Source organism: Amblyomma americanum, chromosome 3, assembly GCF_052857255.1.
Source record: "Amblyomma americanum isolate KBUSLIRL-KWMA chromosome 3, ASM5285725v1, whole genome shotgun sequence".
NCBI lineage: Eukaryota > Metazoa > Arthropoda > Arachnida > Ixodida > Ixodidae > Amblyomma > Amblyomma americanum.
Window position 1 is genome coordinate 194,900,910 of NC_135499.1, and position 24,377 is coordinate 194,925,286.

General features: G+C 45.7%; 1 non-coding gene across 1 annotated transcript; it reads right to left on the reverse strand.

Annotated features, from left to right (window-relative positions):
- Positions 1–2,511: 2,511 nt before the first annotated feature.
- On the reverse strand, positions 2,512–2,584 carry TRNAR-UCG (transfer RNA arginine (anticodon UCG)). Its single transcript has one exon. It is a non-coding gene; the product is annotated as a tRNA-Arg (tRNA).
- Positions 2,585–24,377: the final 21,793 nt, after the last annotated feature.

Sequence of the window (24,377 nt, forward strand, 5' to 3'; positions counted from 1 at the left end):
CTACCGCGGCGGCTGCGTTTTTATGGAGGAAAAACGCTAAGGCGCCCGTGTGCTGTGCGATGTAAGTGCACGTTAAAGATCCACAGGTGGTCGAAATTATTCCGGAGCCCTCCACTACCGCACCTCTCTCTTCCTTTCTTCTTTCACTCCCTCCTTTACCCTTCCCTTATGGCGCGGTTCAGGTGTCCAAAGATACATGAGACAGATACTGAGCCATTTCCTTTCCCCCCAAAACCAATTATTATTATTTTTATTATTAAGCGTGAGTCGCGGCACTCTGCAGTCATGCAGTCATGCGTTTCCTTTGATGTAGTATCGGTTTGACTCGTGTCGCGTAGCAATACTACCAGTCGTAGCTGCGTTTCTGACTAACAAGGACGCTACTCTAGCCCACGACCGACTGGCTCACTCAGGGCGGGGATAAGTTCTAATGTTTTACACGCGTGCGAATGCAGCACGCTTTTAGTCAGCATGTTTAAAAGGATATGAGAGCACCGGAAACAACTAAGATTAACACGAGGAATAGTTGAGCGAGTTTATTTTTACCCATATCCAATACGCAGTGAAAAAACAAGAAACACTTAGGGAGGAGCGAAACGGTTTCGGCGCTGTATATTCGTAGATTTCCATTTATGTGGTTCGTGTTTACATTGCGATGCTTTGCGAATTCCAAATCGCACTCGAAAGCAGCTTTCCTTCCCACTGTAGTTAATGCCAGATTATGATAGCGCTGCTGACGACTGTTGACTTTGCCCGGTAAGTGCGCCGCGATAATCGAAGTGGTCGAAGATGATTCATGAAGGCTTGCGTTTGGGCAGCCGCTTTTTAATGACGGCTTAGTAATAAAAGTTAAAGCTATAATCCGCTATCATTAACCTTCAGCAATGTTCTATTCCAGGAAATTCTTTTTTCACTGTTGCTGCCGCGCGCTGGTTTTAAATTTTATTATGCTCACCTGTTATTTTATTCTGCTATCATTATTTTAATACAGCACATGCGAAGCCCTTTGGTGAGTTGCACTTCAAGAGCACCCTCAATTATCATGGCAATAAGCCTGATGTCTTTGCTTTACCACTGCATAAACGTTTTTTGTGCATCGTGATTTCTTTTTTTTTGCTAACTGACTTCGCTAAGCTCCGCTGATACTTCAAAAAACGCAGTGAAGCTCAGCAGAGCATTTTAATCGCCACTGCAAGCGGTACATTGAAGCAAGAGCGTCCAAACCGCGAAACGAAATGTTTATTTTTATGCGAGCACCGCTTTACAAGGAAGCGCTCCAGTCGACCCCGCTCCCATTTTATGATATTCTATCCAAAGTGGGATCTGATTGCTCACTCCCCGAACGCCGAATGGCCGGGGTAGGGATGCCTATCGACATCGAGCAACTGTAGGTCTGTTCCGATCAAGCTGATCCAAGCTAAGCAGCGTAGGCAGTTGGGTTCATGGAGTTCAATCAATCAATCAATCAATCAATCAATCAATCAATCAATCAATCAATCAATCAATCAATCAATCAATCAATCAATCAATCAATCAATCAATCAATCAATCAATCAATCAATCAATCAATCAATCAATCAACATCTACTGTCCTTGCTAGCTTCTAGATCCAGTCTCAAGTATCGGTGTCTCATCCCGGCATACAGCCTATGAAGATACCTAATGCTTAAGACCTGGCCAAGCAGATCAAAGGGAGTTACGGGACAGTGTTTTCAAATATATAGGGTGTAAACAAAAATCCGCAATGCGGGTTATACGCGAATAATGAAGCGCATGATACGCATTGTTTCGGTGACTTACAGCGGGCACGGGCTGACAATTTCATGGGCTTATTTTTCTGCCTCGATAGGATCAAACAAGGAATGAACAAGCAAAGAGAAGAATAAAAATGGCCAATAGTGTTTTAATGAGAAACGAACTCTGTCGACATCGCCGTTTAACTGTACGGCAAGATGATTTTATGTACGGAATATAAGGTCGTTCGTTTTAATGCATTCCCAATTAGAGCTATAATAATAATAATGATATTACAAAATTATTTCAGCGTTTAGGGAATTCCCAGAGGTAGAACAAATTTGTAATGTGGGAGTAAAACAACTCGAAGGGGGAGCGGTGTTAATTCATCGTTGTCGACAAGTTTGGTATCGCCCTACCATCTGCTAGCCGTCATTGTTAGCTTAGTTGAAACTTAAAGCGGGCGCCCCTGATAGGCGGTGGTCCCGAATTAGATACCCGAACCCGAACTACAAAGTTTCTGTGAAAGCTCTAAGGTTTTTCTTTTCGCAGCCGTATGAGTATAGCTTGTGTAGGTGCAAATGACTAATTTACTCATGATATTATCCTCGACTTCAGCCTAGTGCAACAGGAGTGAATTTTGAATATGACTGCAGAACAAGGTAACCGCAAGCCCTTTGCTTTCTGTTCATTGCACGGAACTTGTTGCTCACACGAAGCATTGCTACAAAACAGGAAACAATGAAAAGCATACGGGGGATTTTTAGAAAAAAAATACGTCCGCGACAGGACTCGAACCTGCAATCTTCTGATCCGAAGTCAGACACCTTATCCATTAGGCCACGCGGACGCGTTGATGCAGCCAGTTGTGAAACAAGAATGGCATCTGGAGCTAGACAACACTCGCTGCATTGAGGGGCAGACAGGCGTGCCGATGGAGTATCGCGTTAATAAGTTTACGCAAGTAGTTTCATCTTTAGATCAAAAAGAACAGGTTGAAAAAGTTTCCCAGTGCATTCTCCACGCTAAAGCGTGGAGCAATAACAATGCTAATACGCGTTATTATTATTGCTGCTTCCTAGTTGTCCGGACTGATTGAAACCAACTCACTAAACTCAAACCGGGAGATTTTTCGATCAACGTGGAAACTGACCTTAATCTAAAACCATAAGCTTATTGAAAAGTTTTTGTTTTAAGCTTCGTCCAAAAGAATAATACGCTAGATACATCAGCGATATCGCAGACTAGGTGTGTCTAATTCGATGCGAGCCAAAAACAAACGTATGAAACGATGACGTCTCACACTTACTTGATAGCAGAGCTGAGCTTACATGAGAGTGAGATTGAGAAGTGTGTGGGATGCCATTCTGTCGAAGGACGTATCCCAAGATAAAACATAATTGTTTATTAGCGACGGCAGCGGACGAGCATACCAGACTACGCTCGTCTCGGTAGCGGAAGTAAAACAGCCGCTCTTCCCAGCCGGGCAGCCTGTTTTTGTAGCCGCCATTGGTGACGCGTGCCTCGGGGGACGCAGCGGTGGCGATGTGCTTTATCGGTAACGCAGTCCAGCGCGTGGCCGTTACGCTGAGCCGGATGATAACAAGGTGGAGGCTGCGCGGAAATGTGCGCAGAGTGCGTCGCAACAAGTGTCACATATGAGCTCACCTAGCTTACTGGACGAGGCCTGCTCGAAGCTGAAATACAAGGCTCTTTCGTTAAGAACTAAGGTGATGTCTGAGAAAAATTAAGCATGGCACCAGAAAATGCAAAAGCTTCACTATATATAATTGCTACTATTGTGCGGTATTTTGGCTAAGAACTTTCTTGGTGAATCAGAGTAATAATGCAAATGATACAAGAAAAGACAATGCCATTCATCGGAATGTCAACGAAAAAAAAGAAAACAGGAATACATGATAGATTAAGTAATTATTTCTTCTAGTGGCTCTTCGTTAAGCTGAACTTCTAAAGTAACGGCAGTGCATAAAAATAAATAAGCAGCAGTCTCATGCCCGCAAACATGAGCTGTCGCCTTTCATTATAATCTATGGCGAGGGTTGAAGTTGTTGAACTTATCCTGAAACCTACGACCCGTAAAACAGGCCTCAAAAATAAATCCGAACAAACTCCAGCGAACCTGAAAGCAAGTTAGACGAAATAAGGGGTTACCAGCTTTAGTTGGCAAGTTCAAGATAAGTGCGAGGAACGACAGGTAATCATAGGTGGCTTACGCGGAAAAAACATGGCCACAAGCTTGATTCTAAGAAGTAGCTGAAAGCTCGATTGTGGAGGCAACCACAAAACATCACACACAGACACGCACGCACACACGCTCGTTCGCACGCACGCCGCACGCACGTACGCACGTACGCACGTACGCACGCACGCATGCGCGAATACAGCTGATATACAGTAGCAAGGTAAGAGGCACTTCTTGTTCCTTCGCTTGCAATTGCTTGCTTTGCTTCTCACAACTATAGGCTATGCAGCACTGCTGCACAAGACCAGCATGCTGTCTGTGAGCGTGATGCCAACAAGGCCATTCCAGCCGTGCCGTCCTACGCGATCGATAGACGTTCAACTTTCGAGACAGCAGGGTTGCCGGCCCAGATCTCTCACAGACTTGGGAGCGGAAGTGTAATTGAAAACGGACTCTGACTAAATGAAGAGAAATAGCCGGATTTGCGAAAGCCCTTCAAATGTCCCACGGTAACGTAACGGCTGGTGGCACCGTGAGCTAGCTCCAGTTCTTCCGGCGAAGAGGGCTGCTGCTGTGCGGAAGGCGCGCAGAAACGATTCTGAAAAGCGAGGGAGCTTGTTATCACTTCGGAAAGCAAAGACAACTGGGGTAAACGTTTCTCGCTTTTCTTTGAACTTGTCTGGCCGGCCGCAAAAGTTGGGATGGCTCAATGAAGCGCTGATTCTGAGCTGTCATTCCCCCACATGGCTCCCATAATAGTTTCCGCAGGATTCACTGGTTCGAAATCATTGTAAGGCATCGGTGCATTCCAGTTACTACGGTGCACGAACGGTTGTGGGCAATGTGACCATAACCGCCTGCTCTCACCCGCAGGCGAGAAATTTTACTTAGCACACATGTTCACATCCGTGTCACGTCGATTTGATGACTTTACTCGACCATACTCGGCGACAGCTATTCCTGGCAAGGAAGGGAAGGCTGGCGACAGGGGAGGAGCGTCCGTAGCTTGATGCTGTCGGCGAGCAGCAGGCGCGCGGCATCTATTGAAGCGACTGAAGAAAAATGTGTTTCCTTGCATTTCAGTGTGGAAAGTTAGCATTCATGATAAAAATGTTCCTTAAGTAACGACTTTGTCGTCATGCCATGCTTAACGAAAAAAAAAAAAACTAAGACTGCCACGGCCGGTTCACAAAAAAAGCACAAGGTGCCGTGGAACTGCAAGTTTGGACTATACTTCGCTACGAAGGAAGTAAGGGCACGTTCCGGCTTCGTATCTTCCTGCTTCGGAAGTGAGGGCATGTTCCGGCTTCAGCTCCAATGAAAGAAAAAATGGCTGGGGTTCAACGTGGATTGAACCTAGTTATACGCGCAAAAGCTCTGTTAAGCATGGTCTACACTGTCTCAACTCAGATGTAAAGGTCAAGGGTCAAAATCAAAGTTGAGGTCAGGTACCCAAAGGTCATAGTAATCTGTTCCCGTGGTCATACTACCATAGCTTGGGCCATACTACCACGCATTTAAGTTCGGAATTCCTTGTGAGGCGTTGAAGGTCATTATCGATGTGCTGCCCGCTGTCTCCAATCACATGTCAAGGTCAAGGCCAAGGGCCAAGGTCAAAGATCAAGGCCAGGTACCCAATGGTCAGAGTCATATGAGCACATGATCATACTACCATTGCTTAGGCCATACAACCGCGCAGTTAAGTTCGGTTTAACCTTGTGAGGCATTGAAGGCCATTGTTTCATCCACATCGAAATCTAAAGTTGTACACCGAGGAGAAGAGCTCTCGTTCTAAAAGTTGTCGCGGAGTATAGAATTGGTCTCGCTAGTCGATATCGTTTAATTGAAGTGTTATTGAAGTGTTGCACATTAAGCCTCTTCGCGTCTAACCGAATTAAAATGGCTGGCCGTCGCTCCCTTTTTCTTTCTTTTTCCACTTGGAAGTTTCCGACTGTTTGCAGTGACAAAAATCAATTCTTGCGGCGGCAGGCTAACACTACAAATGTTTTCGTTCTTTTTAATGTGATAGTATTTAGGTTGTCGCCTCACAAAAAAAAATTACCGGCTTTTCTGTGACGAAATTCTCTGATTGGTATAGAGAGGTGACGTCACCTTGCGACGTCATCACAACCTGGCCATCATGGCACGTGGCAATTAAGTAATTCAGATAAATTCCATTCCTTTGCCACCTGCCCACAGTGGCGCTGCGCATGAGCCTTATGGGAAATCGGGAAGAGCAACCAGGGTTTCACAAGCAACACCAATGGATGCGTTTGAAACCGCCACCTGCCGAGGCAGTTGCGCATCGGTTAACCGCTGCGCCACTTCCCGCTAGTGGTACGAGTACTCCTCGCGATCAGTGAATGAAATTGAGAGGGTTGTGACGTCATCAGCACCACATGACCAACATTTGACCAAAGAGCACCGCCAGATTTGAATATCTGAGGGCCCCCATAACTTGGTAGTTCACCCGCCCGCCAAAATTCCAAAACTCTCCAAAATTTTCAGAGCAGGCCCACCCCAGAAAGAAAATACATTAGGGTGAACTAGTAGGCCGGATTAGCATAATACGATATGATAATCCAATGGAAGATACTGGAACATTCTAGAAGTTAATCACTAATGGATAATATATGAGTGCAATGGAACCGGTTCCAACTGGTCTCTTGGCTGGAAAATCGCAAGAACATTAGACACTCCTTGTAGGCACCATAGGAAGCAATCTAAATGATATGGCATTTTATTCTCTAAGAACATGATTAAGAAGGCCGCGAAGTTGTTTTTTTTTTTCATGAACATCATTCAGGACGTGGAAACCGACGTTGCCACACGGCGCTCCCGCTCGGTTTGCTCAAAGAGTGCGCAGTTTGTTTCCAGCGGATGGTTCAGAATCGATCCCCGCTACGCTCACGATCCCTCGATCGGTAGAGGAGGAGGCTCGTTTGCACCAGTGCGTTGGTAACTGACCCTCGCTTAATGTTCTGGAATTGAGGGTGGCTCAGCGAGGACTACGGTAGCGGTCTTATTGGGGCGTGTAATGTCCAACCCTCGCGACCATCCGTTATACGACCGCTTCCACGAGCTGTGCTGGGCAGCTTCGTTCTGCGCTCAAGCGACGGCGGCTGCAGTAAGAAGGGCCACTAGTTTAAGCCTGTGAAACGGAGTTTATATAAAAGAAAAACAAGAAGATCGCTTCTCTGTAAATCAAAGAATGAACCTTGAGTGAAGCTACATACCGAAGGCAAGGCTGGACGGAAATAAAGAAAAAGAAGAAAAACCCAGCGTTTCCACTAAATTAACGAATGAGGTCAGTATCATCATGGTTACTGCCGGGGTACTTACCCATAGTTAGAAATAGAGGGGCAGTGTATATGTTTATAAAACTTTAATAAGGCTCAGTTTATTCCTTTGTGTTTCAAAGGTTGTTTAGTACTGCTGCAGACGAGAAGCAGAAACAGATCGTGAAATATATAGCAACTCTATAGAAACAATAAATTCTTCACATCGGGACCATTATACAACTCTAAAATTATATATAGCAAGTCTGAAACTTTATATATAGCAACGCGTTGGTCGAGTTGAACAGTGCAGCAGCAGAGAGGTCGGCGTAGACGAGATAAACAATGTTGGCAATTTGAGAACGGCAGACTGAGTGGCGGGCTCAATAACGCGTGAACGCAACTTTTTATGCTTCAATTAAATGGTCTAGTAAGTTTTTTTTTTCTCAGCTGTAACTAAGCCATAGTGCGGAGTATACACAGATCGCGCAATATAGTCTGGAAATAAAAGTATTCCTTGTTTTCACGTCCCTCGTCAAATGAGAATGTTCCCTTTCAACTGTGTGTGCTGGCCTTGTCAACCTTGTACGGTCCCTTTGCTCCTTTAGAATATATTGCCCTTCTGGGGAAATGAGCGCTGATGAATGTAGGAACGTTGCCACTTCTTTTCTTATCGCATCTTAAAGGCAGGAAAAAAAAACCATCGGAACACCTAATTATTTTGTGTTGGCAAACTGACAGCATTCCAAGCTGTTGATGCCTTTTCCGGAACCCAATGGGCACCAAAACTTCTTTGGACGTCCACAGGATGTCTCAGACGTCCCCCAGACGTCTAAAGGAGTTTTGGCGCTCACTGGGAAGTGACTGGAGGGGCTTGTGACACCCATGTTGCTCTTCCCGTACACCACCTGCCATGGTTGGCAGGTGGAGGGTTCACACAGATGATCTGTTGATGTCACTTATCTCCAGCTCATGGGCATTCTCCATTATACTGATGACAATCGCGGTCTACTGACTTCACTGTCGGGCTGTAGACATAAAATCCCTCCAGCTAATGGGGATTTCTCCGCTCTGGTGACGTCACTGATGATGTCACTAGCCGCCAGTCAATCAGGATACTTTCTGGACAACGCCGGATGGTCACCGCTGGCTTTTTGCCAATAATAAAGCTTCCCGTGCTAGAACAACAATCATCCATTCATTTTCTTTTCTTTTTGCTTTCCGAGCGGTGTCCGGCCCCCGTATTTCCTGTCCTCTTGAGCAGAGTTCTTGGCTGTCCCACAGCCTGCAAAATTTGACGCGCAAAGCCAGAGCAAATAGAGGTTTTTAGCATAGCGGAGACCTGCAAGCGTAGACAGATACCGGGTTATCGAACGCCTCCTACCCACGCACAGTGGCCCCGCATGGCCCCACCCCTGCCAAGTGTGCGCAGGAGGCGACACTAATCCGCAATATGAACGCGCTAGTCTAAATGTTTCTACTATTAGCGACTGGGCGTACTGTCTCTTGCGTAGCTTCTTGCGCCGTCCCAGAAGCAGCGGAGAAACCCGCTTAAATGTTGACCTACTTGCGTAAGATGCAGCATTGTTCGTTCACTCTAAATCGTGAAAGATCGGGCCGTTCACTCCGTTATTATTAACCTATAACAGCGAGACAAGTCATTCAACGCCATGAGCCAAAAGTAATAATGAGCTTTAAAAGTCCCTTTCAGTGCCAGCTAGTAGAAACAAAATACACCAAGGAAAGGTTCCAACATGCATGCGATTTAAAACATGGAGCTGGCTTACTTTAGGGATCTTTCGCAGTGTATTATGGCAGCAAGCGATTCTCAAAGTGCTAACCCAACAAACGGTATGCCCACCAATAGCCATGCCAAATACAAAACCTCATCTTCCCGGCAAGCCGCCGCGGTGGCTCAGTGGTTATGGTGCTCGGCTGCGGACCCGAAAGACGCGGGTTCGATCCCGGCCGCGGCGGTCGAATTTCGATGGAGGCGAAATTGTAGAGGCCCGTGTACTGTGCGATGTCAGTGCACGTTAAAGAACCCCAGGTGGTCGAAATTTCCGGAGCCCTTCACTACGGCGTCCCTCATAGCCTGAGTCGCTTTGGGACGTTAAACATTCATAAACCAAACCAATCATCTTCCCGGCGTTTTTGCGCCTCTGCATGGTGGATGAATGGCCGCGCCGCCTGCTTTCCCTCTAGGTAATATTAAGAATTAAACTCTATGGCTATTAGTATATTCAAGGCACTATACAACGGCTGCAAACCAATCTGCCACGTCGGGACCATCTGCGCATGAGCAAGGGCGGCGTGCGGTAAGGGGTGGCGGTGGCGGTACACGATATGCTGCGCGGTACGCTCTCGGTACTCGCTATACCTGTCATATAATACCTATTAACGGGCCTTTGACGCCTAATAAATAAATAAAAAAGAAAAATAACTGGTGATCAAAGCAAACGACGCGGAGAGGAATGCATTAGCAAGCCGGCTCCGGTTTCGTGAGTGCACAGGCAAGAGGCGCCCTCTTTGTGCAGTCACGCAAACTATGGCGCGTACGTCAAGAATTTGTTCGGGATTTGTCCGGCGTTTGTAAGCAGGGATTCACATGCTTACAAACTTTGTCCCCTCGTCTTTTTGGAGCGGGAAGAGCTTCGCACGTGCATTGGACTCCCCAGATTTGTGGCTAACGATGTGCTGTAAATTTAAGCCCGCATTTCTACTCTTAATTTAGGCTTCAGTTTCTAACTATGCAGACGTACCCCAGGATATGTGGATCGCGAATGCACGGTTAACAGAAAATGATCGGTTGCCAGCCGTTTTCCTTTTTTGGTGCCCAATGGCCTCGCTTTCAAATCCCACAGGTTATATTTCTGCGAACCCTACATAAGCCTTTAAATGTGCAAATTTATTTATAACAACTACCCGGCGAACAGTGGGTCCTCTATTCAAAATGTCTTCGACATCTCCCCCCCCCCCCCCTTTTTTTTTTCCAAATCCTAAAAATTTACTGCCTCGTATTTCAAACGAATCATCAGAAGGTCATTTGAGGGACCTTCCCCACCATTAATATAGCAACCGACGCCTCTTCATGTAACGAAAAGGCATATGTGAGAATATCCTGTTCGCCTCTAGATTGGCCCTTTCCTCTGCGTCTTTCGGATTACGCCCCAATTTTTCAAGCATGGCTTCTGGCAGTAGTGCTGAATCCTTCACTTTCCGCAGTGGCAGTCATTCCCGAGTGTATCTTTGGTCTCGTCCGTCGCTTCACGTGCTGACTCTTCCATCTTAAGCACATTCTTATCTCTGTTTCCTTCCCGTTTGAGTCTTCTGTATTTCATATGGGTTCCCGATTGGAGCAGTGTTACAGTAAATGAGGTTGCTGATAACCTAAAAAAAGCCAAAAACCCAGAGGCCCCGCATTGCCTATCCTCCCGGCTACAGTGTATATCACAGCAGCTAGGTTTCGGCGACGTACGTTATTAGGCGAAATAAAACGGGTCTCCTGTAACTTCAACTGATTATCACCATCTCAGATATTCCTGTAGCAGCAAATTTTGTCAAACTCTACTACTTGAAATCTCTCTGACGAACCTGAGCTACCGTATCCCTCCTCTAAATTGCTGTCGGCGCAGGTTTTGTTTGGCGCTTTCTCTCCTCTGCGCCATTTGCCGTGAACCCGAATCTGTACAGATCATTTTCGGTTCTATTACCACCGCTTCACCTCGTTTAGAAGGAGGTAGCTGCAGGATCACTTGCAGCTTTTTGGTCTTAGTTTGAGCAGCCCGCTCTTGCTGGCGCCACCACACTTGGGTTCAAACACAGATCCGTTTGTTCAGCCGTTCGAAGTTTCTAACTGGAATCTCATCAAATTCGTTGCTAAATTTTACAATATTTGCATTTCTGTCATTCTTATTTCATTTTGAATGATTTCATTTATCATTGCTTATTTTTTATCCTTTTAATTTTCTGTCTATGACCTAATTGAATTATAACCCGCCGGAGTTTCACTTCGGCGTGCCTTTCATCTACCTTTAGTTACTCTCTTTTTTCTTTATATTTCTTTCTTTTTGGGAGTGAGGGGAACGTAAATGTACAGGTGATTGGCAATCTATGCCTCCCGATTATTGGCCGATCCCCCAGTGCGGGTATGCGGCATTTGTTCTTAGGCCAACAGCAAGATCCCTCAGAAGAGAGAGCAGAATTAAGACAGAAAGGATAGGCGCGCAAGCAATGCCAGCAGGAGCGGGAAGATCTCCTAATCTAATGCAGGGAAGTGGGCGAAATTAGACTTCCGGCTTGCATGCACCAATAACGAGTGCTTGCAAGCCACTAAGTCCGTGGGGCTCCGGGACACCGGCGCCAAGGAATTGCGTTGAACAACGCCGCTCGCCTATCGTCGATCGATGCGAATCGCAGTAAGGGACGTGTCCGAATTACCACGCAGTCTTTCTGTCCTTACGGTGGTCGCTGTGCTGAGCGAGAGGTCAGAGAAGATTTTTGCTCCGCGAAACGAGAGCACGTTTTCGCGTTCGAGGGGTTCCGCGCCTTTTCCGCCTGGCTGATCTGTTTATATGACTGGAGTGCGCTCCCCTCGAACGCGCACGCAGCCTCTGGCGACTATTTGCCGTGGTTTGGCACCACATCCCAGCACATGCAGGGCCCGGCTTGCCGCTGCGGCCACTCTTCGTGTCCTGCACTGAACGAAAATCTCGCGAGACACTCTTCTCTGCTTCCGTCGCCTTCCGGGGGTGGTCAAGTATGAAGAATTTATTTTTTTGTTGAGAATATTTCTAGCCTTTGCCTTTTAAGCATGCGTTTACGACTTGAATCTTTGCTTGCCGCTTTCTCTATTTTCAAAAAGAGGCTGCAGCTGCTGATATTGCGCGACTGAAAAGCATATATACCCAGTGAGAAAAAAAAAACAGAAAAAAGGATACGATATAACTTTATTTTCTTGTCTTGTTCCCGTTTCTTAAAAGGACGTGTTATCACTGGCAGTGTTATATACCAATTCAACTTCGTGGTGAGTAAAATTATATCAGATGCACTCTGAAAACATTATTAGACTCGGTTAATAAACAATTATCTTCCTCAGAGGCACAAGAATGAAGTATTGGATGAGGGATGGGAAATTTTTGAAATATGACGGTCTCGGCCCTTATTTAAGTGGATGGAGTAGATACCGTGCGTGTCGTCGTGAGGTAGATTATTCGAGTACCGGATTGCTTTGAAGAAACATGATCAGAGTTCCTTGTGAAGGGGTCGGCTGACGTAACGGAAAAGTGTGCGGCAGGAACGTAGGTGAGCCCTTAATGATTTATGAGGTTAGAAAAGCAACTGTGTAGTCATATGACTGATACTCCCGAAGATTAATGGCAGAACTTATCAAAACGCACGCTTCGAAAGCTTTTCGTCATGTTTCCACTGGTTCCCCGTATGATTATATACGCGTCCGCGGCATCTGTTCCATGTGTATACTATTATTTGATTTCTTGGAGAACATTGTGTTATTAGAGAGCTCAGCTGCCCCGAAGCGCGTATGTGAACGGCTTCGTCTTCTTCCAAACGAAGTTCGCACACAGAGTGAGATCCCGAAGTCGATGCCAGTGGGAATCACACTCAGGCTGACGTCTAACACTTCAGACCGACAACGAAACGACGTATGCACGATAAAGGTCCACACACTCTCCAGTCTGCCATCTCAGCTGGCCACCTGTTATCGCTACGCGGTCCTAACAGTCTTATCTGAGACCAACAGAGTCTAGTTTTGTGTTGTATATCACGATGAGTATATCACAGACAGCCTTTGTTGTGCGTGTGCCTAATGTTATTGCTGCTGCCTTTTGCTCTCTGGTGAGTGCGGAGGCTATGCTATATACACAGCATGTCAACGGCTTAATTAAGAGGCACGTAGTTTATCTTTCGACAATGCTTGCTTAAGTGGATTAGATAACGCGACGAGAGTACCATCGGTGCGAACTTTGTGTTAGACTTAGACAGGTGCGAAATGCAAGCAAACCAGAGGGCTCACGAGAGGGCGAAAATGCGCTACGCAACGGCATACTTTGAGCAGCGCAACTGACCAAGCCAGCCTGCGTGAACACTCACAGCGTCCCCTTCAACAACAAGCTTTGAAGTGCACGAACCCTGCGAGAAGTAACCATGTTGCCCTCACCACTTCTCATGCCATCAGGAGATTTATATCACCGATATGACTCTAGGGATGGCGCATGTTTCCGTCACACAGGTTATCTTCACAGGTAAAGAGGGCTGGCGAGCTCAGCGCGAACGCTCCGCCGCCAGCCAGCTTTTCCCGTGGTCAAGGCAGCGTGGCTACTTATGATAAAGGCGGTAGGAGGCTTTGTGCGTGGTCGCATCACGTTTCCTCTAATGCGTGCACCATGCATTGATGAATCACGATTACGCGGTGTGGTGATGCGGAGTTATAAGACTCATTACCCTAATAGCTCATTGTTATTAATTCATAACGTGATTAACTAGCTCGCCCACACAATGTCGTTCACTCGCACTCACTCCGCTTACTCACTCTTACTCTCCTCACTCACTTTCGCTCTCCTCATTCGTTCACTCAACCTCACGCTCCTCACCAATCACTCTCACTCACTTTGCTCACTCGCTCTCCTAACTCACTCATTAAACCTCACTAATTGCTTCACTCTCACTCACTCTCACTCGGTCTTCTTATTCACTATCTTCGCTCTTTCATTCTCACTTTCCTAACTCACGCTTGGTCACCAACTCTCACTCACTCACTCACTCACTCACTCACTCACTCACTCACTCACTCACTCACTCACTCACTCACTCACTCACTCACTCACTCACTCACTCACTCACTCACTCACTCACTCACTCACTCACTCACTCACTCACTCACTCACTCACTCACTCACTCACTCACTCACTCACTCACTCACTCACTCACTCACTTCTCTTAGTAGACGTCAAGCTCCACAAGCCGTGACCCGGTGCTTACGTTAATTTCTCACCTTGCGCTGAATAAAAACTCGTTACTGTTATTACTGACTGAAGTAGGCCCTCAAAATTGCCCGTGTTATTAAATGCAAAATAAAGCGCAAACCCTTCTCAGAGAGGCCTATAGCAAATTAACCAAGAAAGAGGAGGGTAATGACGGAAAAGGGACCTCAGACACGGCGCTGGTACTCGCGGTACGCGCCCCGGTTCTGCCTCGTCCCGACCAATTTATTCGCGGCTCATGAAAGGCACTGCAGGCTTCCAGGCACCACTTCGGCATTAGGCAGCCTGAGCTGCTTATTTACAAAGGAACAGAGTTGAAGTATCGTAAAACGCAGCTTCCTAGGTGAACCTCATGAATATTAAGGAGGTCACGCGTATAGAGGCCTATGTAATGAGGTCATTTAGGAATGGAGACACACTTTAACGAGTGGAGATGTTTGCCTAGCACGGTTTGGGTAACCTTGGATCAATTAGTATCAGAGAAACACTTCCTATAGGAATAGTCTTGACTCTGTGTGCAGTACGTGTTCGAGGTCAGGCCAGTCGACTACAGTCCATTTGTAAGTTATTCGATGGAATTAAAGCTACGAGCATGTGATGACGCCTGCCGAAAGAGGGCAATTGGCACGGCGATAATCTGACTACGCCGGCACAGACGTAGTCGCGATGCGCCTGTGTTGTGACTGCTACTTGTGCGTGCTTCGTTTTATTTTTTTCTTGTTTCCTTTTCTATTTTATTTTCTTACTCCGGCTAGGACACAAATCTTGTGCCCGTCCGCTACAAAGGGCTATGGCACACTATAATCATCCTTATTATCAAACCGGGCACTGATAGAGGGCGTTACTTCGCGTTCGTAGCTTCCACTCGACTGCAAGAACTTGTGAACTTGAGTGTTGAAGTGGGAAGCGGATACTTGCTCATGCATCTCCAAATATGTGCTGGGGGCAGCCAGACTCCTCTTGGAGTCATCGTTGCTTCGCTGTTTTTAATAGCGAAGCTGCTGTCTTGCAACTGCTGTGGCATTTAATTTGTTTTCGGGCTGCTCACTTTTAGGCTTTTCGCGAAATACTTGATTCATTTCGGGCTCTGTGTGCAAAGGCAGCATGGCGAGAAGTTGCATGAGCGTAGCAAGAGATGAATAACGCATGGGCGAGGGTGCTTGTAGAAATCAAGAGGAAGAAATTGGCTTGGGCCGGGAATGTAATGCGAAGGAAAGATAACCGCTGGTTCTTTAGGGCAACGGAGTGGATTCCAAGAGAAAGCAAGCGTAGCAAGGAGCGGCAGAAGTAAGGTGGGCGGATGAGATTAGGAAGTTTGCCGGCAAAGAGGGGATGCTGCTGGCGAAGGACCGGGTTAATTGGAGAGACATAGAAGAGGCCTTTGCCCTGCAGTGGGTGTAGTCAGGCTGATGATGGTGATGATGATGACGAGGGTGCTCTTCGACGTTATGTTTAGTCGCACGGGACTTTCAGCGCACATCTTAGAATCGGACGCTCATTTTTCTGGGTATGAGTTAACAAACTGCCTGCTCTTTAGCCGGTCTCAAAGTTGGCTGGGTTAAGCCTTTTCTGTAGTTCTGGAAGAGTTTTCTAATGACTTCAGAGATTCTGCGTGAGCACGCAGAAGAAAAATAAACAGATAGAGAAGGCGAAGTACCGAGCACAGGTTCTTGTGTACACTGAAACAGCGCAAACATGGGGCAACAAAACAAGGAGGACAACATGAGCCCTGCGTTGTTCGCGTTCTTGTTCTGGTGCCCCGTATTTGCGCTGTTCCACAACGCGTGTGAAGCAACGCGTGCAGCTGCAGACTTTACTAAAAGCTTTTGCAGTGAACAGGGTTTAGTCGCTGGCAAACTTGTCTAAAGTTGCACAAACTTAGCTGCTGAAGCATAAGTGGGCAAGATGTGTGAGCGCAAATATGATAAGCGGTCAGTTTTCTGTCGTTTTATAATAATAATAATAATTGGTTTTTTGGGGAAAGGAAGTGGCGCAGTATCTGTCTCATATATCTTTGGGCACCTGAACCGCGCCGTAAGGGAAGGGATAAAGGAGGGAGTGAAAGAAGAAAGGAAGAATAGGTGCCGTAGTGGAGGGCTCCGGAATAATTTCGACCACCTGGGGATCTTTAACGTGCACTGACATCGCACAGCACACGGGCGCCTTAGCGTTTTTCCTCCATAAAAACGCAGCCGCCGCGGTCCCTTGCCTTTTTGATCCCACATACCGTCCGAATTGTGCATGCAACGCTCGAACGACGCGTCGCTTCGCAAACAGAGCGACATCTTTATGCAGAAGCTAGGTGTCCAGAGGAAACTCTTCCACGAAAGTGAAGGCGCGCTGGCATGCGACGTGAGCACGATTTTGCTATCTAGAAAGCACCAGCTGCTGTCTAATTTTGGTTTTTCTTTTCTGCTGGGCACTGCTCGAGCATTGCGCACAAGTCTGAGGCTAACAGTGCGCAGCCTTTGCCTGGCGACGCATAAGTAAAATGTCCGGAAGGTACCCTGTGCCCCGAAGTTAAACCGCCTCATTCGAGGCTACTTCAGTACTTTTGTTGACGCGTCGAGGCGGAACATGTAGATACTCGTTAAGACCACGGCTCCATTGCCATGTTTTTCTTGTAAGAAATCGTCTTTCACATAAAACCCTCTAATGAAAAAGATGATAGAATACCTTGCTGGAAAAACAACAGCCACGTAGTCTCCTGATTCTCCGCTTGTTCATGCACGTATCCTGACAAAAGGGACTTGCCAGAGTAACATTGGTTTTACATCTTTGCTGCATCGCCCACGACTTGTCTGCTGCACCTCTTAGAGTGAGACTCCTGAAATAATCGTTGAGCGATTGATCACAATTGGATTGTAATCATGAAAGCCACGTGAGTCCTGGAACATCAACTTTATCGTTTTTTCGCAGGATCACAGAGCAACTTTTTTTGTTCAGGTATGATAACCAATTCGACAATATTTCATGTAACTTCTGACTAATTATGCACTCATCCTCTCTTGTTTTTGTCAAAAAAAAATGCGCCACAATTTCTCAAATGAGGCCAGGTTTTTTTCCCCGACAATTGTGCCACGAGTAACGTACGTTGCTCAGCTGTTATCATGAGGGGCTTTCTTTTAGTCCATCTCCTCGTAATTCCCACGTGGAGATGGAGCTTAGACTTTGCCTTCAGCTGGAAAGAGACACGCAAGAACATACACAGGGTACTTGTTCTCTTCTTTTCTGCCTCCCCGCAAGAACGTCTGAACAAATTTTCCGCGCACCAGCAAAAACAAGAGCTAAGCAAAAACAAACAAACATAACTCACACTGCCGAGTTATGTGGTTCGTAGCGCCCTTATACATAAAAAAAAATTAAACAGCAGTGACAATTTTTACAACGCAAGTATTTTTTGGCGTAAGGCATTACAACGCCTTAAAGAACAACTTTTTTCTTTAAAATGTTCATCTTAATATTTGTGCATTATTCTCCTGAAAATACTCTCTGTACTGCGCCGCCAAACAAGAACATCAGAAGGCAAGGCGTCTCTAGGCGTTCTAGCTTGTGTGAAATATGCACCTATGTAAAAGTTCCTGTTTGGTACAATTGAAGTCCTGAATAAAGCGCGGACAACCATTCTCTATATTGCTGGAAGTTATTAAAATTGCTCTTCTTTTCTGTGACGGCCTCGAAAGCGAAGTATAAGACGTCTTTGGAAATCGCCACAGCGCTCATTTCGCTTGCTGCTGGCCGCGTAAGTCATTTTGAATTGAAAGCGTTGTTCATCTGGTCGCTTGCGAAACGCACCGCTCTATTCACCAACTGCTGAAAATGTTTGATGTTCAGACGCAGAAAACAAAAAAACTGTAAACAAAGTTCGTTTTCGATTTCACCCTTTCTTCCATTGTTCAGGGCAGAGAAACAAATATGAAGGAAAAGCAAAAGTGTCGTGTAGTGGTGACAACCCCGTGAAGAATGGACAAGCAGACTGAAGTGGCGCTTTGAAAACGAATTCTTCACTGGGCTGACTTATGCCCACAATGAACTGAACAACTCGGCGGCGGCGGTGACAGAAACGAACGTGCTCGGCGGTCGTCTAAGAACAGAATCTGTTCCGCTCTCGGGCGCGCTCACTTCAAGGCTGGCAAGGAACCTTCGAGATAAGGCGCCAAAAGCAACTACGACAACCTCGAGCGATGTAGAAGTAGTTGCTCGTGTCTGAAGTCATTCGATATAAACCTGGTCGCATCTCGCGCCACAAAGGAAGTGATGAAGCCGCGTGTCGGTGGCTTTGAGCATGAACGAACAGTAGAAAGCTTCGCGAAAATATTTACTTAAAAGCAACCTGGACGAATAGAGATTGACAAGAGTTCACAGCGCGCGAGTCAATAAGTGAATAGATCTATATATCAATAAAAGTATATTTGAAAGACTTCTTACACCATTCTCTTGCTGAAAGATTTTACCGCCAACACTAATGACTATGTCGTTTGTGGACTTCTTTCCTCCTGTGCATCTTCGAAACTTAGAAAGAATCCCTAAGTAGTTGGTTTTATTCATCCTGGCGTTTAATTAAAGGTTTAAAATTATTTTAACAGTGCCGCCGCAGAAGCTCAGGGTTTATGGTGCTCTGCTGCTGACCCGAGTGACGCGGGTTTGATCCCGGCTGTGAATGTCGCATTTATATGTAGGCCAAATGCTTGAAGCCCGCGTATACTCTGCGATGTCAGCGCTCGTTAAAGCACCCCAGGGGGTCGAAGTCTTCGGAGCCCCTCACTACGGCGTCCCTCATAGCCTGAGTGGCTCTGGGACGTTCAACCTCATAAAACCAAACCATATTATTTTGGCAGTTTGCAAGAAAGGTTGTATGCGCGTATAAAAGTTATTGGTAACTGGTACTTGGTTTTTTGGGGAAAGAAAATGGCGCAGTATCTGTTTCACATATCGGCGGACACCTGAACCACGCCGTAAGGAAAGAATAAATGAGGGAGTGAAAGAAAAGGGAGAGTGAGCTGTCGTAGTGGAGGGCTCCAGAGTCAGTTCAACCACCTTGGGAACTTTAACGTGCACAGACATTGTTATTAATTGACGTCTTTCGTTGGAAAATAACCAGTCGGCTTTCTTGAATCGCGGATGAGCTATTTATGCCGAAAGAAAAATGTTTAAAAACGAAATGATAAATGATACCGAATGGGTTAACGCGCTCACGCATGCTTGCGTTTGTTTTGCTGGGATCTTGAAATTATCTTCAATTTTACAAAGCTCAGGGACGGAAGCAAGGTAGACAGGTGTGTGTCTGTGCCATATCTTAGATGAACGGTCATGATACAGTTGAAAGGAGCCGGGGGGGGGGGGGGGGTGAATAAGCTATTGGAAATTTTCACGAAATCGACTCCACTCTACGGCGGCGTCCCGAACAAGTTCAGCAAGAATCGCAGCGCGCGCCGAACAGCTCTGACAGCGTCGTTTGCTTCGTTGCCCTCGTGTTTCTTCGGCATATTCGGTCGTTGATGTCAGAGCTTTGTTGTAGAAGCGCATCTTAACAGCTCTATTAGTCCAAATGCGGGTTTTGTGCGCAATCACTTTGTTTTTCAGTTATGTTTCTGTTTTTGGATCTCTCGCGCACAGATGGAAGTTGTTGCAGATGACGACACGCAAACCACAGCGCGAGAAGCTTTCAATTTAGCCCGTGGGATGTTCGGCTGTGGTAATAGTAAAGAGGTAGCGCGTCCCAGTCGCATCGCGGCGATAGCGCAGTGGCCTAATGCAGTGGCTAACAAAGCGGATCCGCTCGCACCGCCCCAGGTTCCCCTTACAAAAATGGTCTATAGGCAGTTTATGGACTTCTTATAGACTCTATTGCGTTCCTTCACATATTTCTTTTTGTCATTCATAGTCTATAGACTTTCAATAGACAAAAGTCAAAATAAAGTGCATAGCCATAAATCTATAGAACGTCTATTGACTCTCTATAAGATTTGTATTGCTTATAGACTGTTTTCTAGGGTTTGTCTATAGAAAGTCGGAGACTTTATAGACAGAAGTCTTTGGACGGTTTATGGATTGCGTAAAGGAATTTTTGTAAGGGTGGAAACCAGCTCACAGCCGCAGAGCGTTTTATTTTACTTTATTTGTGATCCGAGGCTTCATATCAGACAAGATGGCTTCTTCTATAACGAGGCACTTAGTGCTAGCGCACTGAAAGGAGGGTGTTACGCCAGTTGAAAATGAAAAGAAAAAATGCTGTTTCATGAAGCGCGCAAATGGGTTCAAGAAGCGAATGCAAATCCAGCAACCTTTCGTACAGAACGTAAAAAAAAAAACAAATACCGTTAGATCTGCACCACCATTCCGATGTGCGCGCCCATTATTGTCAGCTCGTTAAGAATGCGAGTAATGTGAACAATTGTGAAAGTCAACAACTTTGCAAGCTTTAGCATCAGTAGCAGTAACAAGGCTGTTGCTTCTTTTCCGGAATTGTGAGTAGCGAGGCATTTTCAACAAACTTCCGCACAGAGAAAGCGGCAGTCGAGTTACATGCACGCGCGAGCTCACGCTCTTTTTTCGGTGGCCATGCAGAAACCAGGTGGCTGGCGAAAAGACAGTCAATTTTTTTAAACGTTATTCTTGAAACGAAATAGGAAGAGCACCTCGTAAATTGCACCTGAAGGTGCGTTTTCTCCTCCAAGCAAGAAAATAAAACGACGACATTGAGCTCAATAGCGCTGAGGCTATTTAGCTTCGCGCTTTTATTCATGGCAAGGTCGGCTCTCCGACAAAAAGCAACAATAAGGAGCGAACGCGCAAATAACCACATGAAGAAGATGTTTCAGTTCGTTCTTCTGAACTTACTCTGCTTTGAATTTTTCTCTCTCTTCTTTTTTTCCAGCCAAGGATAACCTGAAGGCATTCAGAATGACTTACGAGGTCGTAAAATAAAGACCAATGTGCTTCTCTCGTTTTCATTAGCGAGCGAGACGCTTTGTAAGAGAATGCATTTCGGACTGTCCTGTGCTTGCTCTTTTCTGCTTCCTATAGCCTGGGAAGGCTTATATGCGTAAACATACAGAATGACGTTTTACTCGTGAGTTTTGGTGTAAGTTTGCAAGCCGGATGCTGTGTTCGTGCTGTTTGTTCTCTAAAAGACAGCCGACCAGCACCTTTCACTCTGCAGCTCTCATTATACGGGGCTGAGAAAGCAGGTTTGTTTGCGGGCTGCGGCGGCTGAATTTCGACGAAGGAAAGAAAACTGGGCACTGCAACTTTCTTGCGCAGTGAAGAAACCGCAGATTCGGCAAGGCACGTCCTCAGCTACTGTTCGATGATGATGATGCAATAACCTCATAAAGCCTTGTCTTATAATTGTCATACAATTTGTATGATATTGTACGGCATATGTATGACAAGTGTATGATTTTGCAAAATAATGACATTTGTGTGGTATTTTGTATGATTTTTATGATAATTGGATGACATTTGTATGATAAACTGTATGAGTTTTTCGCATCATACAACTTTTTTCAGCAGGGTTGCTTTTAACGGACTTGATAATTTTGGGGGGATTAACCCTATATGTCATTTCTCGCTGTTCGACGAGCATTTAATATGAGCTTCATCTATCTGTACCTGTGTACCTGTGCACCAAAGGTAAACTGGCAAATTCATGATTGATTAATGTCGCTAAGTTTTGCGTTAATTTTTGTAACTTGCATGCGCTGTATGTCTTTGTTATTGCTACACCAAAACGCATTTATCCGGACATAATGACGTCTTAACTTTTCTACGTGGATTTTACTAATACGTCCAAGTACGGCTGTGCTCTGCACATTGCTCTGGCTACTTGTTTCTATAGTGGTGTTGAAGGTGTTGAAGTGGTGCCATTTTCCGCCACGACAGTAGAACTCTAGCGGTTTGTGTTGAAATAAAGTAAACTCGTAAAATCAAACAAATCAAATTCATTGTTATTCTTTGTTTTTCTGGCGCAGTTTTTAACATTAGTAACCTGTATCAACTAGCTCAATTTGCACTCCTCATTGAAGTTTAAAATTTATTTTTCTTTTCCAAACAGAAATAAGCGGCCGAGGCAGAGAGGCAGTAGGCCCGACGAAGTCCCCGTATGCATACCCAAGTGAACAAGCATTGCAGTGCACATAGCGGTACCTTACGCATAGCACAGCGGTACCTTAAGAACTGGTGCAATCGGGGCTCACGACAGGCATTGCCCGAAATGTGCCGACAAGATTACGCGGAGGACTACGATGACAAAGCACAGGCTACCGCTTTCGCGTTCCGACCACTCGTTGTTTATGTAAATGTGAACAGAAGAGGCGTGGCCGTGGTTCACGTCCCTCTTGCAATGCGTTAAGGCTGCCTTCACGACTATTCTCTCCTTTTCCTGCTTTAACATTCTCCCGATGCGAAAGACACCGAATTGTTCCTCTGGAGACTAAAGAAAGCTAAAAATAAAAACGTTAAAATGATATGATCCCCAAAATGCTGTGTTGCTATAAGGGCACGGAACTTGAATGAAATTTTCGAGCAAAGATGGTTTTGCAAGATCTACGCTTTCGCTTCTATAGATATGGAGTCTTTATCTTTATTTAGATGTACCTAATCCAGGAGCGAAGTCCTTTGTGCAGCTGTTAAATCATTTAATCCCGCTTGTCCAGGTCACTGAAAGGAGATTATTGTTAGCGCATGTGCCCTTGTAACCCGAGAAACGATAATGATCTACGTATAGAGAAAAACAAACTATACAAAAGCTTTCTTTCTTTCTGGCTCGCAAGTTCGGCTTTCATGTTTCTGAAAAAAGATATGATCGCCTTACATAAAGTTAGCGGTACGCCCTGGCTCATCGTTAGGCTTTGAGAAAAAATATTGCTAGTCGGTAGCACCACGCAATAAGCCAGTTTTAGCTCTTTGAATTGGAAATTTTGTTATCGACACTGTGTATTGCGTCATCTCATACCCGTCCCACGTGCACTGCCTTTCAAAGCTGCTGAAAGCGTAGCGTAATCTCGTTTAATGAGAGGTGAAACAGTTTTATTTGTTCTTTTACTGAGACGACATTGTTTGATTATGTTTGTAGGCTTAAGATTAGTAAAAGACGAGCTGGCTCTTCGACATGTCCAAAACGCCGACGTAATGCTTATCTTCTATCAGTCTCCAGGCTACGGGACCCCATTCTCTGTAAATAATAGGCATTCTTCGACTGTTCCCCGAGCGCACAATACACATTATTTGATCTGATTGATTTGATTACGACACCTCAAAGAACTACACCTTGTAAGAGAAAAATGTAGGATCAGCATTAACAATGAACAGATGAGAGTTCTGAGCAATATAATGACGTATACATGTGCGTGTAGGATTGGATAGCGCTAAAGAGGACAATTCTTCAGTCTTTTGCATTTAGTCATGTATCTTTAATACAACGACAGCTTCCAATAGAAACCGTTATTTTTCACTGACGCTGTCTTCTTTTGTCATTCCCTCCTGGATAACATTATGCGGTGAGCGCTGTCGTCGTAGCATAAGCTGACGCTGATGCATGTCCACATAAAACAGAAGTCTTGACGATTCTAGGGTAATTCTCTCGCCACGCTCGGCATGATCCTGCTGAACCTCCGCACTTTCGCTGCCTGTTCGATTATAGGCAGCTTCTAGATATGCGTTTAAATTAAAGAAAAAAATGCCGCTTTGTAAAACCTTGGAGTAAATGGCTTGTACTTTTACTAGGAGGTCAACGTGGGCAAGGCGTATAATGCGGAGAGCGGATAGGATGATCGCTTAGGGCAACAGAGTGGATTCCAAGAGAAGGCAAACAGAGCAGGGGCTGGATGAGATTGGGATGCTTACGGGGATAAGGTGGGAACAGCCGGAGCAGGACAGGGTCATTTAGAGGTCAGTGGGAGAGGTTTTTGTCCTTCATTGAGTTTAGTTGTTCTGATGATGGCTGGCTTGTCATTCATTGCTTAGAGCAAACGGTGAGCGAATCCGATTTAGGGCGCGTAATAATGGCAGTGCACCTATAGAATTACGGTGACTAGCGATGAAGGGCGACGCGATTAGGGGGCGCTGGTAACTCATGAGTGATCTGCGTTTAAGAGAAGCCTTTATTCGGAATACTAAGTGCTGCAGTGGGGCCAGGCGAAATGCCTTCTCTCTCAACT